Here is a 15,225-nt window from a genome sequence, read left to right as displayed (position 1 = left end):
AAGCATTTGTTCTGGAAAAAATAAGACCAGGAAACTACAGTAGATATGCAAGCTGCATATCTTTTATCTGCCTTCTGTAATATAAACACAGAGCAGTGTGTACATTTTAAAAAACAAAACTCCCCCTACTAACCCAAAACACTGCATTGCGTGCACAATTCTTCCCCTAGATAGAGGATAAGAGAGAATGAACCAAAGGGGACAGATGTTACTTATGTCACTTACTGCGCTACTGGAAGAATCTTAAACACTCCAGTGATGAGGGCAGTATAAGAACCTATATAGAACAGATTAGACAGACAAAGCCAGGAAGTTCAAAGCTGAAAGGAAATGAACGGTTGAGGCCCAAAATTTGACCTACCGTACCGCTATCCTTTCCCACTTCTTGTAATCTATTGATAAAGTCCATCCTACTGTTGTTCCCTGATCTTATTCTTTTCAGAACAAATGCTTTCTTTTTATTCCCCTCCCCCCCCCCCCCAAAAAACTTTAAGCAACAAAATGCTGTCAACCCTACACTAGCCCCCACAGTAACAAAAGTGGGCACCTCCAGGGCAGAATGCTCTTGTTGAGAAAGCCGATCTTGGTTCAGATTTATAGGGAATTATTTTAAAGTTTTATAAAGAGTTTTAAAAGCTGACAGGTATTTACGTGAAAAATATTAAATACACAGAAAAGGGCAAGATAAGGACAAAAATGGTGACTTAACTTCACATTGTGGCTACTTCTTGGAAATTCTCCAACACAAAGGGTATAATGGAATCCGGCCCAGTGCTCTTCTTCCAGTCCAGGAGCACCCTCGTGTGCTGTAAGGAGGAGGGTGGAGCTCCCCTGGGAGTACAAATGAGAGTTCAGAATCCTGAGAGGGAGGAGTCCGGAACCCAGCGTCCAGAGTGGGAGCTCAAAATGAGAGCAGAGCAGGGATAAGCGCTTCAGGGAGGGGATGCCCCTGAAGGAGGGAGCAGCAAGAGTTCCTTAATGAGCAGCCGGAGCAGTGCTGAAGTCAGTCAGGGTCACCTACAAACTTCCCCAGGCCAGAGATGCTGAAGGCTGAGAGCAGCAGAGGGAGATGCCTGTTGGCTCTGAGCTGGAGAGCTGAAGCAGGAAGGCCAGAGAAAGCTGAGGAATGATGGAGGGGTGAGACTGCCGACGTCTCCAGGCAAGAACTCGAATCATAGGGGGGAAGGAGGCAGGGCAGAGAATTCCCCATCTTGAGGGGCTGAAGTGAGGTATGGGGAGAGATGCCAGATCCATCCCTAGCTGCTGGGGTGTGGTGAGAGATGCTGGAGCCGTGCTTGGTATTGGACTGTTGGGATGAATGTATTGTTTGGACTGTGCTGGGGGGATTCTGGCTTATGGCAGTGGGACTTTTGGTAATAAATTAACCCTTCAAAAAAGGTTATTTATATACTTCAAAAGCTGTACTGAGTTTATTTGAGGAATGAGGGAAGCTGAGGCGAGGGGCTGCTTGCACGGCCATTCTGAGGCCACCAGGGAGCATCTGGAAGGCAGCCATATTTTCACAAAGGGACATGTTTTTATGAACAGAAATGATTGGTTGTATACTAATGTAATTATGTTTTTTTACATGATATTGTATATGAGATTATACTATTTTTCTTTCCCTGGCAACAAATCCTCCATGAACGTATCTAATTCTTTTCTGAACCTAGTTATAGTTTTGGCCTTCACAACTTCCCCTGGCAATGAGTTCCACAAGTTGACTGTACGCTGTCTGAAGAAGTACTTCCTTTTGTTTGTTTTAAACCTGCTGCCTATTAATTTCATTGGGTGACTCCTGGTCCCTGTTATGTGAAGGGGTAAATAATAGTTCATTATTCACTTTCTCTCCAGACCATTCATGACTTTATAGGCCTCTATCATATGTCCCCTCAATCGTCTCTTTTCCAAATTGAACTGTCAGTCTTTTTGATCTTGCCTCACATGGAAGGTCTTCCATGCCCTTAATAATTTTATTGCCCTTCTCTGTACCTTTTCCACTTCTAAATATAACTTTTTTTTTTTTTTAGATGGGGTAACAAGAACTGCAGGCAGTATTCAGGGCGTGGTGGGTGCACCATGGATTTATATAGTGGCATTATGATATTTACTGTCTTTTTATCTATCCCTTTCCTAATGGTTCCTAACATTTTGTTTGACTGCAGCTGCACATTGAGTGGATGTTTTCAGAGAACTATCCACAATGACTCCAATATCTCTTTCTTGAGTGATAACAGCTAATTTAGACCCCCATCATTTTGTATGTATAGTTTGATAATGTTTTCCAATGTGCATTGCTTAGCATTTGTCAACACTTGAATTTCATCTGCCATTTTATTGCTCAGTCACCCAGTTTTGTGAGATCCCTTTGTAACGCTTCTATCTGCCTTGGACTTAACTATTTTGAGTAATTTTGTATCATCTGCAAACTTTGCCATCTCACTGTTTAACCCTTTTTCCAGATCATTTATGAATATGTTGAACAGCACCAGTCCCAGTACAGATCCTTGTGAAATCCTGTTATTTATCCTCTCCATTCTGAAAACTGACCATTTACTCGTGCCCTTTGTTTCCAGTCTTTTTAACCAGTTACTGATCCATTAGAGAACCTTCCCTCTTATCCTATGACTGCTTACTTTGCTTAAGAGCCTTTGGTGAAGGACCTTCTGTTCCCTTCAGATGACCATAGACAGTTCCAAGAATTATTGTGCGGGATGGCAGAGGAACTCCAGATCTTCCTGGAAGAGGTCCAGGACCCTCAGTGCAAACTCTTGGATAGCCTAAAAACCACCAGATCCAGTTGAATAGCACTTCCAGTTAATGAAGCTACAGTGGAGTCACATCATAGGCACATTTAACTTACGCAATTTTAACTATATGCACTCGGCAAAACAAAACAAAAAAAAGAGAAAAATAACAATTCAAATACTGTACCTGTAGTGCGGGCGATTCCGCCCGCCATTCCACTCAATGAGCGTTTGACTATATGCGATTTTCGCCTTACACGCTGACTTCAGAACCTAACCCCCGCGTAAGATGCAACTCCCCTGTATTCTGGAACCTGCAGTCTGGCATACACCAGCCATGTGCGCGCCTCTCCGCAAGAGGGCAGAGAAAAGCTGTTTCATTCCTGCCAAAAGAATGGAATTTCTCTTTACTCACCCTGCACCAAACTCTCCAATCGTACAGGCTGCCAGGGAGAGATCTAGATGACAACGTCCAAAATCCACTCCTCCTGACAAGTCTAAATGTCTAGACTTGTTGGCTTCAGGTGACATTGTTGCAGGAAATACTTCTACGTGACATTTTCAGGGCAGCTATGTGGAGTTCCAGCCACATGATCATGAGACACTATGCTCTAGTCCAGGATTTTTCCACTGTTGCATCCTTTGGGACAGCTGTCCTCCAAGAGGCTCTGCCATCTGTATCCTTGCACTTTCCTCCTACTTGAGTCCTGTCTGTCAGTCACCCGCAATGGAATACACATAGGGACCAGCACTCGAAGAAGAACAGAAAGTTACTTATCTCATGGTAACTGGAGATTCTTCGAGATGTGCGATCCCTATCTATATTCCACTACCTGCCCTCCTTCGCCTGTGGTTCAGTTCATAATTGGATTCATGGTAGAGAAAGAAGTGGAGAAGAGGTTGGTCTGCTCCGCCCTCATGCCTTTGGTTGGAAACATGAGTTGGGCAAGGGCGCATGAGTGGGCCAAACGGACACTGTTTGCAAGAATTCTCCAACACCAGGTGCATAGAGCATTGACCGTCCCCCCCCCCCCCCCAGTAGACTATAGATAAGAATCTCACATCTTGAAGAACTTCCAGTTATTATAAGGTAAGTAACTTTTTTTTTTTCCTCTTCCTAGATGTTCTTTAATGGAATGAGGTAAAATCAAATTTTACATTTCATACACTCAAAGAGCCAAATTGATCATTAGTATAATTCCATTAAGGCAAAGTTATGCAGTCGATGGAATAATTTATGGGAAGAATTTGGCCCCAAACCATTTACAAAGTAACTAGCAAATTAGGTACTACTCATACGGTGACCGCACTGGGAACTAATGTACTGCAGCCATCTTGATATCAATAACAGATTGTACACAGCCTTGGACAGTAGAATCTCCTTCACTGATGAAAGGAATATTAGTCAGAACTTTGAGGTTATTTTCCTGCTCTTTTTAGAAGCGTCACACATTCTATCCTGGATACTCAGCCAAGACTTTGGACCTATATTAGTATAGCAACCACACTGGTGGTATCGTTTTGCAGCGTCAGCAGAGAGTGCAAGTTGTGGTATGGAACATCAACACACAGCTGTCTGCTCCAGAGGTAAGAGTGTACTTAACTTGTACCGACAACGTACCTACCTTGCCTTATGGATTAATTAATGAAATATGTTTCCCTGGATTACACAATGATATTTATGCATAATGGCTCATTGCGACTATGTAGAACAAATGTTTTGAACTGGAAAGTGAAATAACAAGAACACAGAGGTAATAGAATTAGATGGTTTTTTCCTTCCCCACCACAATGGTGTAATTACTGAGTCCCTCCCAGTCTGACAACTGTGTTCTGCTAGAGCTATCAAAGGAACTATCAACTACGGTGTACTAAATGCAACATGGCAGCTTTCCACAGCAGAGTGAAAAAGCAAATCTGATAAACAAGGCAATAACCATTAAGATGAATTCCTGGTTTCATTCTGTGTGTCTGCTCGCTGCTTGACGTGACATTAGTGAAAAACACCCACTCTAATTGGCCAGGGTCCATGTTCTTTAAATTTGAAATGTTTATTAAGCCTGATTCTATTACTAGTTGCATATTTTAGTCTTAAAGGGAACCCACGTTAGTTTCCAGAGATGGGTTTTCATGCAGTTATTTCGATTTTTTTCTTTTCACGTGGGAGTGGGTAACTGAAAAAATCTAAAGACTAAGACTAAAATATAATTCTCTGAGAACCATTCCATTATAGCAGAGGATCACATTCTTGTTAGTTTGATCCAGAGGTGCTTAGCACCCATTGGCTCTCATTAATCTCATCAGAATTGTGCCTTCTAATGCTTGGATTCTACGAAAATTGTGATTAACGAGTGAACTAACTAATTAAGTGCTGCATAGTGTAAATTATTCTTGAAGTAATTTTTTTTTTTAAAACAAAAGGCATAATCATTTATCTGCATAAAGGGCTTTGCAAAAAGCACAATGTTGGAACACACAAATACAAAACCACAAAACTGGAAATGATCCAGTTAGGGTACCAGCGTACGCTTACCAAAGCATGTAGACTATTGCTCCTGTGCACAGTAAGCCATACAAAATGGCACCATTTTTCTTCTGCAAGGACATCTTGAGGCAAACCTGTTTAGACAAGTTTTCATCACATCAATTTCCACCATAAAAGCATTTGAAAATTCACCAGTGTAAAAGGATTAACTGGGGATAATCAATTTTGCTCTGATAAGAGCAGAGCTGATCAACTGCCTGCTGCCTTGCATCTGAAGGCGGTAACTGACAGCTTGCACTAGATGTGTCTGACTTTTTAGGACCCTAGGACAGCTTCTGCAAGCAGATAAAATTAAATTAAGCCTGACAAACCATCTTCCTGTTGAAATATGGAGATGTTCTCCATATGTCTATTCCAGGGTTTGAATATAGGATTTTGGAGATAGACTAATGCAATAGTCTGAACTATTTTCTTCATGAAGAGTGCTAATTAAACTGACAACGTACTTCTTAAAAGTTCTGTGCATGTAGGTGCTCAGTTACTTGAGGGGACATGTACACTATGGAGACTACAGTGGCATAGCAACATTGAAACCTACACCAATGAAAGCATTTTTTCTATCCGAGTAGGAACACCGCCTCCCCGAGAGACTGTAGCTATGTCAATAGAGACCGCCTTCCGTTGACGTTGCGGCTGTACTGGGGGTTAGGTCAGCTATGTCAGTCCGGAGTGTTCGTACCGATGTAGCTATGTTGACCTAATTTTTAAGTGTAGACCTGGCCTGAGTTTTCAGGAAAGAGAAGTAGGTATTGTATTGCTTGCTTCCATATGAAGAAGCATAATTATTTATGCCATGTCACATAATGGTGGAGGTAAGGTTACATAATGACAACGGAGGCCAGTTTAATTGATAAATGGAATACCATATTTAATTTCAATACATTTCAATACATAGGCTGCTGCTGGTGCATTGATACCACTGCAGACTCTGCTGACTGATATTGTCTCCCTGTTTACTTGTCATCCCCCCTCACCCTATTTGTCTCAAGCTGTTGTCTATTGTCTTATGCTAGTTTGTAAGCTCTCTGAGGCAGGGGCCATCTTTTTGTTTTGTGTTTGTACAGCACTTAGCGCAACAGGGTCTTGGGGCATGACTGGGTGGGGCTCCTTTGCGCTGTGGTAGTATAAATAATATTCTAGCCAATATACATAGGTGGACAGGCAGAAATGTTCCAAGCTTGTAAGAGAAGAAATGAGAACGTATCTTTGACTTATGCACTCCTTCAAGAAATCAACTTGTAACTTTTGCTACTTTGCAGAAGGCCTGTTTTGGCTGGATGACTTCTTAAGTAATTGGCTAAGCTTGTGAAGGCCTTACACTCTACCTGATGGCATTTCTGCGTTTGACTGGGGGAGATTGGAGGACCCTGGTAAGGGGGGAAGGGAGAATGGAGGGGCATGAGGGGAAACAGGAATGGTGGCACACACGGAGCCGCTTCAGGGGGTGTGAGAGAGAGAGAGAATGCAAGACCCAGGAATGGGGAGAGAGGGTGTTGAGGGGACAGAATCCCTGGTTGGGGGTAGATTGGGGGAAGGAGAGAATAGGGGGAACACAGAGCCCTTGCCTTGGGGTAGGAAGGAGGAATAGAGGGCATGAGGGGAAGTGTGAATTGGGTCACACCCAGAGCTATTGGAGTGGGGGGAGAATGGGAGACCCTAGTATGGGAGGAGGAGGGACCACAGGGCAAACAGAACCCCTGCTGGGGAGGAGACTAGGGGAGTTGCAGGGAGGGTGGCACACAGGGAGCTGGTGGGGAGAATGGAGGGATACAGGAACCCCTGGAGTATGCAGTGAGCTCGGCCTGTGCAAGCTACAGAGTGCATGTGACCTAGTGCTACATTATGTGACTTTATACACAGCATATGGATGTTTTAAAAGCTGAGGATCCAACAGGCATTTAAATTTTTATTGTATATGATGCTTTCAATTGGAGAGTAAAGTGAAACTAATCAAGCTTAAAGAACAAAGATTATAGAGTCCGAATAGTTGTTAGAAAACTTGTCTGTCATATTTTTAACAGGGTTTGAATTGAGAGGAGTTCTTAACCTTCCTTCTGGCCTCTGCTTGATGCAAGTTTCCAAAAGTTGGCGGGGGATAGAGGGGGAGAGAGAGCATTACTCTGGAGAACTAACTCTTTTAGTCAGAGTTGAGATTCCCCTCCCCACCTCCCCCCCATCTGCCTGGCTCTAGACTTTCAAGTTAATGAAATCTATAAAATGATGTGGCCTGAAGTGTCAAACACATCCTAAATTTATCTTAAAAAATATACAGACCTGCAATGGGTGGATCATTAGATGACACTTGATAAATCCTTTCAATTGATCATATCAAATTGAGAACCAGTCAGGAAAAGAATGGCCTTTTACAAGAGGTGCAGACTAGAGATTTTGAGACTGAAAAATGGCTATGGGCAAATGTGTCCCTTTTCCCTTGCCCATTGCTTTGGTGACCTGTTTTCCTGGAAATGTGATGTTGATTATTGCTGATTTGGCCTATATAATTCTATAGCCTTGTAGCTAGTGATAGATATTCATATATCTGCAAATGGGCCTGATGTGTAGCTGAAATTCATCTTGAAGGCTTCGTTCTCCCCATCTCCTACCCTAAGGCTATAAATTCTTCTTGAGTACCACAGTGTGTGTTGAGTTACAGCAGAGAAAGCTGGAATTGATTAGCAGGCTGACTTTATGCAACTTTCATCAAAAACTTCTGGATACTGGAGAAATTGTAGACAAGGTATCATTAGAGGTTTAGGGTTTGATTGCTGAAGGTGTAGTTTATTAACTAATGTGTACCTTTCTTCTATTCCTTTCATTGCTTTGAATTTTTGGAAGAAACATGACCACAAAGAGTGATTCAACAGGGGGGTCTGTAATTTGTATTTTGTTTCAAAGTATTGATCCAGCAAAAGGCTGCTAAACTGAGTGGAGTGTAACTTTTTAAGCAGAATATTGGCTCAACAAAAAGGATAATAATGTCTGTCTTTATTTCCGTTCAATATTTATAACTCAATTTAGTGCTTATAAAAGTGGCTTCAGTCACTTTCAAGCTTTCTCACGTGATGGGATGGATTAGTGTCTTCGTCTCAGGGCTGAAAAGACTCCCTGCAACCACACAATTAGATCCCACCAGCGTCAACTCCATCCTTCCTAGGTAAATAAAACTAAGGTTCTGTCTGGTCCCCGCAAACATGTAAGATCTCATGGCAGTTTCATCAGAATAGTGGGTTTAAAGATCGTTCACCTAACTCTGTGTTGAGCACAAATATTTGATTACCTCTATGAAGATCCTTGACTTATTTCAAGCCGTTTGTTGATTAAGGGGTTAACATTCAGTAGGGCGTTGTCAGCAACTGGGGGTTGGCTTTAGTATCTATGTATAGGCAGCAGGCTGGAAGTGCCTTTTCTGTTTGTCCTGTCTGCAGCCATCACATAAGGGGTAACATTACAGGGAATGGGGACAATTTAAAGTTCCTTTGTGAGCTATAGTTTGGCAATTGAAAATATATGCTTCACCAAGCGCAAGTTATTGTCCTCCTGTAGGACTTTGTTAAACAGATTTTAAATCAGTGGAAGGAAGGAAAGGGAACTGAGTAAGTTACATTCCACCACAGTCTGATGTTTCACAGCTAGTACATTCAGATGTATATTGGGAAGTCCTGAACCAGGATTAAGACATATGTATTATTGTGAGGATAAAAGGCCATGATCCTGCATCCTTGCTTCAGCATGGAGTTCACTGCAGGATCAGAGCCATAGTAAGTCCTTAGGAGTTTACAGTGCTTTTCATCTGCAAGGGAAAAACCGGAACTAACTAATCTTCATGATGCTGCTGGGAGGTAGGTGTTAACTCCATTGTGAAGATGGAGAAACTGAGGCAAAATGGATCAGTCACTTGCCCAAGGCCAGAAAAGGTGTTTGGTGTCAAAGCAAGGATTGGAATGCAGTTAAGGACAGCAGGATCAGGCCTGATATCCTGGAACTCCAGGCACATGAAAAAAGAGGAGAGTATGCTGTCAGTATAAGAATTAAACAATAATTGAAAAGTTCCCATAAATGAAACATAAACCCATCTGGCTCACCCATTTCAGGAATACATGTGACACATTCCCATCTGGAAACCACATTAGACACAGCATCCATGCACTGAAGTATTACTTAATGGGAAGAAAATCTAAAAGGCTGAAAATCAAAACAGAGAAATAAGTATTTCATCATAACAAACTCTGAGTGTAAATCAAGCCAGAGAATCCAGCCTGCACCTCAGACCCATAGGGTACTCAGAGGCATTGTAAACTTGTCTCTTAACTTTCTGTAAATTGACTGGCTTCCCCCAGCAGCCAGAATAATAACTCTTTGCTTTCAAACTCTAGCTGCACCTTTCACTGAGCTGAGAGCTGTGAACTACAGCCTCACATCGTGCTATTGACTTGCACTCTAAAATTATATTCCTACTCTTCATTAGAGCAGAACAAATGGCAATTCCTCACCTCCTTCAGCGATAAGGATTTCTTAGGTGCTGAACACATATCTCCCACTTGGCTAATTAATGTCTCTCTAACTGGTTTGTGGTGATGTAAGTGATGACAGCAACACAGCCTGCCTGGAGCTCCTGCTATAGTAGATACCAAGCGTAGTGGCTTTGATGCCCTTCCCTAACCCCCATAACTTCTAACTTCTACAGTGCCCCGGTGTGTGCTAGGCACCCTTCCGACAATTGTGATCCAATCCGTAATCCGCTTAGCCAAGAAACTTACTTGGGTCTCTAGGTTCTCTCTCTTCTTGTTTTTTTGTTTTGTTTTGGTTTTTTTAAGCTGACCTCAAATTTCTAAGGCCTGGTCTACACTACTGTAACTGGGGTCCCAGTGGGGCCAGCTGTGGTCACTCAATTAGGGTGAACTGCAAAGAATGGGGCAGCCAAACTCCAAAAAGCTGGTGGATATTCCAATACTTAGATTTACCAAGCCAGCATAAAACAGCTTCTTTATTACCTTACTGGTTACTCAGTTCCCTTAAAGCAGCCCAGCCTCTGGCCTCCATCCAGGTACCCAGGTCAAATATGATGATTTCTGAAAATCTTCAGAGGGTCCTGTGGCACCTTTAAGACTAACAGAAGTATTGGGAGCATAAGCTTTCGTGGGTAAGAACCTCACTTCTTCAGATGCAAGTAATGGAAATCTCCAGAGGCAGGTATAAATCAGTGTGGAGATAACGAGGTTAGTTCAATCAGGGAGGGTGAGGTGCTCTGCTAGCAGTAGAGGTGTGAACACCAAGGGAGGAGAAACTGCTTCTGTAGTTGGATAGCCATTCACAGTCTTTGTTTAATCCTGATCTGATGGTGTCAAATTTGCAAATGAACTGGAGCTCAGCAGTTTCTCTTTGGAGTCTGGTCCTGAAGTTTTTTTGCTGTAAGATGGCTACCTTAACATCTGCTATTGTGTGGCCAGGGAGGTTAAAGTGTTCTCCTACAGGTTTTTGTATATTGCCATTCCTGATATCTGACTTGTGTCCATTTATCCTCTTGCGTAGTGACTGTCCAGTTTGGCCAATGTACATAGCAGAGGGGCATTGCTGGCACATGATGGCATATATAACATTGGTGGACGTGCAGGTGAATGAGCCGGTGATGTTGTAGCTGATCTGGTTAGGTCCTGTGATAGTGCTGCTGGTGTAGATATGTGGGCAGAGTTGGCATCGAGGTTTGTTGCATGGGTTGGTTCCTGAGTTAGAGTTGTTATGGTGCGGTGCGTGGTTGCTGGTGAGAATATGCTTAAGGTTGGCAGGTTGTCTGTGGGCGAGGACAGGCCTGCCTCCCAAGGTCTGTGAAAGTGAGGGGTCATTGTCCAGGATGGGTTGTAGATCACTGATGATGCGTTGGAGAGGTTTAAGCTGAGGGCTGTAGGTGATGGCCAGTGGAGTTCTGTTGGTTTCTTTTTTGGGCCTGTCTTGTAGCAGGAGGCTTCTGGGTACACGTCTGGCTCTGTTGATTTGTTCCTTTATTTCCTTGTGTGGGTATCGTAGTTTTGAGAATGCTTGGTGAAGATCTTGTAGGTGTTGGTCTCTGTCTGAGGGGTTGGAGCAGATGCGGTTGTACCTCAGTGCTTGGCTGTAAACGATGGATCGTGTGGTGTGTCCGGGGTGGAAGCTGGAGGCATGAAGGTAGGCATAGCGGTCGGTGGGTTTTCGGTATAGGGTGGTGTTAACGTGGCCATTGCTTATTTGTACTGTGGTGTCCAGGAAGTGGACCTCCCGTGTAGATTGGTCCAGGCTGAGGTTGATGGTGGGGTGGAAGCTGTTGAAATCATGGTGGAATTCTTCCAGGGTCTCCTTCCCATGGGTCCAGATGATGAAGATGTCATCAATGTAGCGTAGGTAGAGAAGGGGCGTGAGTGGACGAGAGCTGAGGAAGCGTTGTTCCAGGTCAGCCATAAAGATGTTGGCATATTGTGGGGCCATGCGGGTGCCCATAGCGGTGCCACTGGTCTGGAGGTATATATTGTCACCAAATTTGAAATAATTGTGCGTGAGGATAAAGTCACAGAGCTCGGCAATAAGTTGTGCTGTGTCATCATCAGGGATACTGTTCCTGACAGCTTGTATTCCATCTGTGTGTGGGATGTTTGTGTAGAGAGCCTCTACATCCATGGTGGCTAGGATGGTGTTTTCTGGGAGGTCACCAATGCATTGTAGTTTTCTCAGGAAATCTGTGGTGTCACGGAGATAGCTGGGAGTGCTGGTGGCGTAGGGTCTGAGTAGGGAGTCCACATATCCAGACAGTCCTTCAGTGAGAGTGCCAATGCCCGAGATGATGGGGCGTCCAGGATTTCCAGGTTTGTGGATCTTGGGTAGTAGATAGAATAACCCCGGTCGGGGCTCTAAGGGTATGTTGATTTGTTCCTGTGTTAGTGTAGGGAGTGTCCTGAGTAGATGGTGCAGTTTCTTAGTGTATTCCTCAGTGGGATCTGAGGAAAGTGGCCTGTAGAATTTGGTATTGGAGAGTTGTCTGGCGGCCTCCTTCTGGTAGTCAGACCTGTTCATGATGACAACAGCACCTCCTTTATCAGCCTCTTTGATGATAATGTCAGGGTGGTTTCTGAGGCTGTGGATGGCATTGCGTTCTGCACGACTTAGGTTATGAGGCAAGCGATGTTGTTTTTCCACAATTTCTGCCTGTGCACGTCGGCGGAAGCATTCTATGTATAGGTCCAGACTGTCATTTCGACCCTCAGGAGGAGTCCATGTGGAGTTCTTCTTCCTGTGTTGTTGGTGGGAGGGTATCTGTGTATCAGTGCGCTGTTCAGTGTTATCTTGAAAGTATTCTCTGAGTCGGAGGCGGCGAAAGTAGGCTTCCAGATCACCGCAGAACTGTATCATGTTCGTGGGGGTGCTGGGGCAGAAAGAGAGTCCCCGAGATAGGACAGACTCCTCTGCTGGGTTGAGTGTGTAGCTGGATAAATTGACGATATTGCTGGGTGAGTTAGGGGTACCCCTGTTGTGGCCCCATGTGCCAGGTAGGATTTTAGACAGCTTACGGTCCTTTTTCCTTTGTAGAGAGGTGAAGTGTGTAATGTAGATCTCCTGTCTTATTTTAGTAAAGTCCATTTGTGTGGAGGGTTGGTTATTTATGAAAGTCTCCAGGTTGGAGAGCTCTTTCTTGATGTTTATCTGTTTGCTGTATAGGATGCTGATCAGGTGGTTCCTCAGTTTCTTTGATAGTGTATGGCATAATCTCTCACTGTGGTCTGTGCAGTATGTAGATAGCAATGGATTTTTCACCTTCAGTCCATTTGGTATGATGTCCATCCGTTTGCATTTGGAAAGGAAGATGATATCTGTCTGTATTTGTGCAAGTTTCTTCATGAGGTTGATAGATTTCCATTCCATACGGCTAAATGCAGTGCCTTGCATGGTGTCAAGTATCAGAGGGGTAGCCGTGTTAGTCTGAATCTGTAAAAAGCAACAGAGGGTCCTGTGGCACCTTTAAGACTAACAGAAGTATTGGGAGCATAAGCTTTCGTGGGTAAGAACCTCACTTCTTCAGATGCAAGTAATGGAAATCTCCAGAGGCAGGTATAAATCAGTGTGGAGATAACGAGGTAACCTCGTTATCTCCACACTGATTTATACCTGCCTCTGGAGATTTCCATTACTTACATCTGAAGAAGTGAGGTTCTTACCCACGAAAGCTTATGCTCCCAATACTTCTGTTAGTCTTAAAGGTGCCACAGGACCCTCTGTTGCTTTTTACAGATTCAGACTAACACGGCTACCCCTCTGATATCTGAAAATCTTATTTCATCATATAAAAGAAAAGAGTCTACCAATCCCAAAGGAGCGGACACATCACCTCCCAGGTTATTGAATATTCGAGATCTTACCCAAATACACACTACAGTATGGTTAAAAGATCAGTGTATATATACAGACATGAGTTCAATCCATTGAGGTTCAGTTTCATAGCAGAGATGGTGAGCTTTGTAGTTGCAAAGAGTTCTTTTAGAATTCAGTTCATAGGTTATAGTCCAATGTCCAAATATCCTATTCAGGGCGTACCAGCATAACTGGGACCTCAGTCTTGTGACTCAAACTTCCCCTGATGAAGCTTTAGCAGGTCTGAGATGACAGAATCAGGACCCAAGGATCTTTTATACAATTTCATGTCCTCTTTGACAAGTTAGCAGTTCCTTGGGGAACAAAAGGTAATTAGGATGACTTTGAAGGAGGTCCATCACCTGTACTTAATTTGTATAGCTAACATAAGGCTGTGACGGGTTAGATCACAGAAACCCCCCTGGGAACTGCCAACTGATGTGCTTAGACTACTTCTAACCCATTTTCCCTGCCAGCTTGGGACTCCAGAACCTTACCTGTTTGAGCCAGACGTGCTAGCCTGCTACAAACCCAGACCCAGGTCTGAACAACGTCCTCCAAAAGCTGCAGGCTTAACTGAAAACAGCTTAAGAAGTGTTCCTATCTCCAACACTCAGGTACCCAGCTCCCAATGGGGTCCAAACCCCAAATAAATCTGTTTTACCCTGTATAAAGCTTATACAGGGTAAACTCATAAATTGTTCGCTCTGTATAACACTGATAGAAAGATATGCACAGCTGTTCTCCCCCCCCCCCCCGTATTAATACACACTGTGGGTTAATTAATAAGTAAAAATGATTTTATTAAATATAAAAAGTAGGATTTAAGTGATTCCAAGTAATAACAGACAGAACAAAGTGAATTACCAAGCAAAATAAAATAAAACACACAAGTCTAAGTCTAGTACAGTAAGAAAACTGAATACAGATAAAAATCTCACCCTCAGATGTTTCAATAAGCTTCTATCACAGACTGGACACCTTCCTAGTCTGGGCACAATCCTTTCCCCTGGTACAGCCCTTGTTTCAGCTCAGCTGGTAGCTGGGGGATTTCTCATGATTGCAGCCACCTTTGTTCTGTTCCACCCCCTTATATATCTTTTGCACAAGGTGGGAATCCTTTGTCCCTCTCTGGGTTCCAACCCCTCCTTCTAAATGGAAAAGTACCAGGCTAAAGATGGATTCCAGTTCATGTGACATGATCACATGTCACTGTAAGACTTCAAGCCCTCATTCCTCCGAGCCTGACTCACAGGAAGGTCTGCAAGCAAACAGAACCATCCACAGTCAATTGTCCTGGTTGATGGGAGCCATCAAGATTCCAAACCACCATTAATGGCCCACACTTTGCATAACTACAATAGGACCTCAGAGTTATATTTCCATGACCACACTCAGTAGATTATAAGCTTTGTAATCATACCTTACAAGAGACCTTTTGCATGAAGCATATTCCAGTTACATTATATTCACATTCATTAGCATATTTTCATAAAATCACATAGAGTGCAACGTCACAAAGGCAATTTGCTTGTTCTTCCACCATTCACAGATGACTTGCTA

The sequence above is a fragment of the Emys orbicularis genome, chromosome 6 (assembly GCF_028017835.1).
Source record: "Emys orbicularis isolate rEmyOrb1 chromosome 6, rEmyOrb1.hap1, whole genome shotgun sequence".
NCBI lineage: Eukaryota > Metazoa > Chordata > Testudines > Emydidae > Emys > Emys orbicularis.
This window is presented reverse-complemented; position numbering follows the sequence as displayed.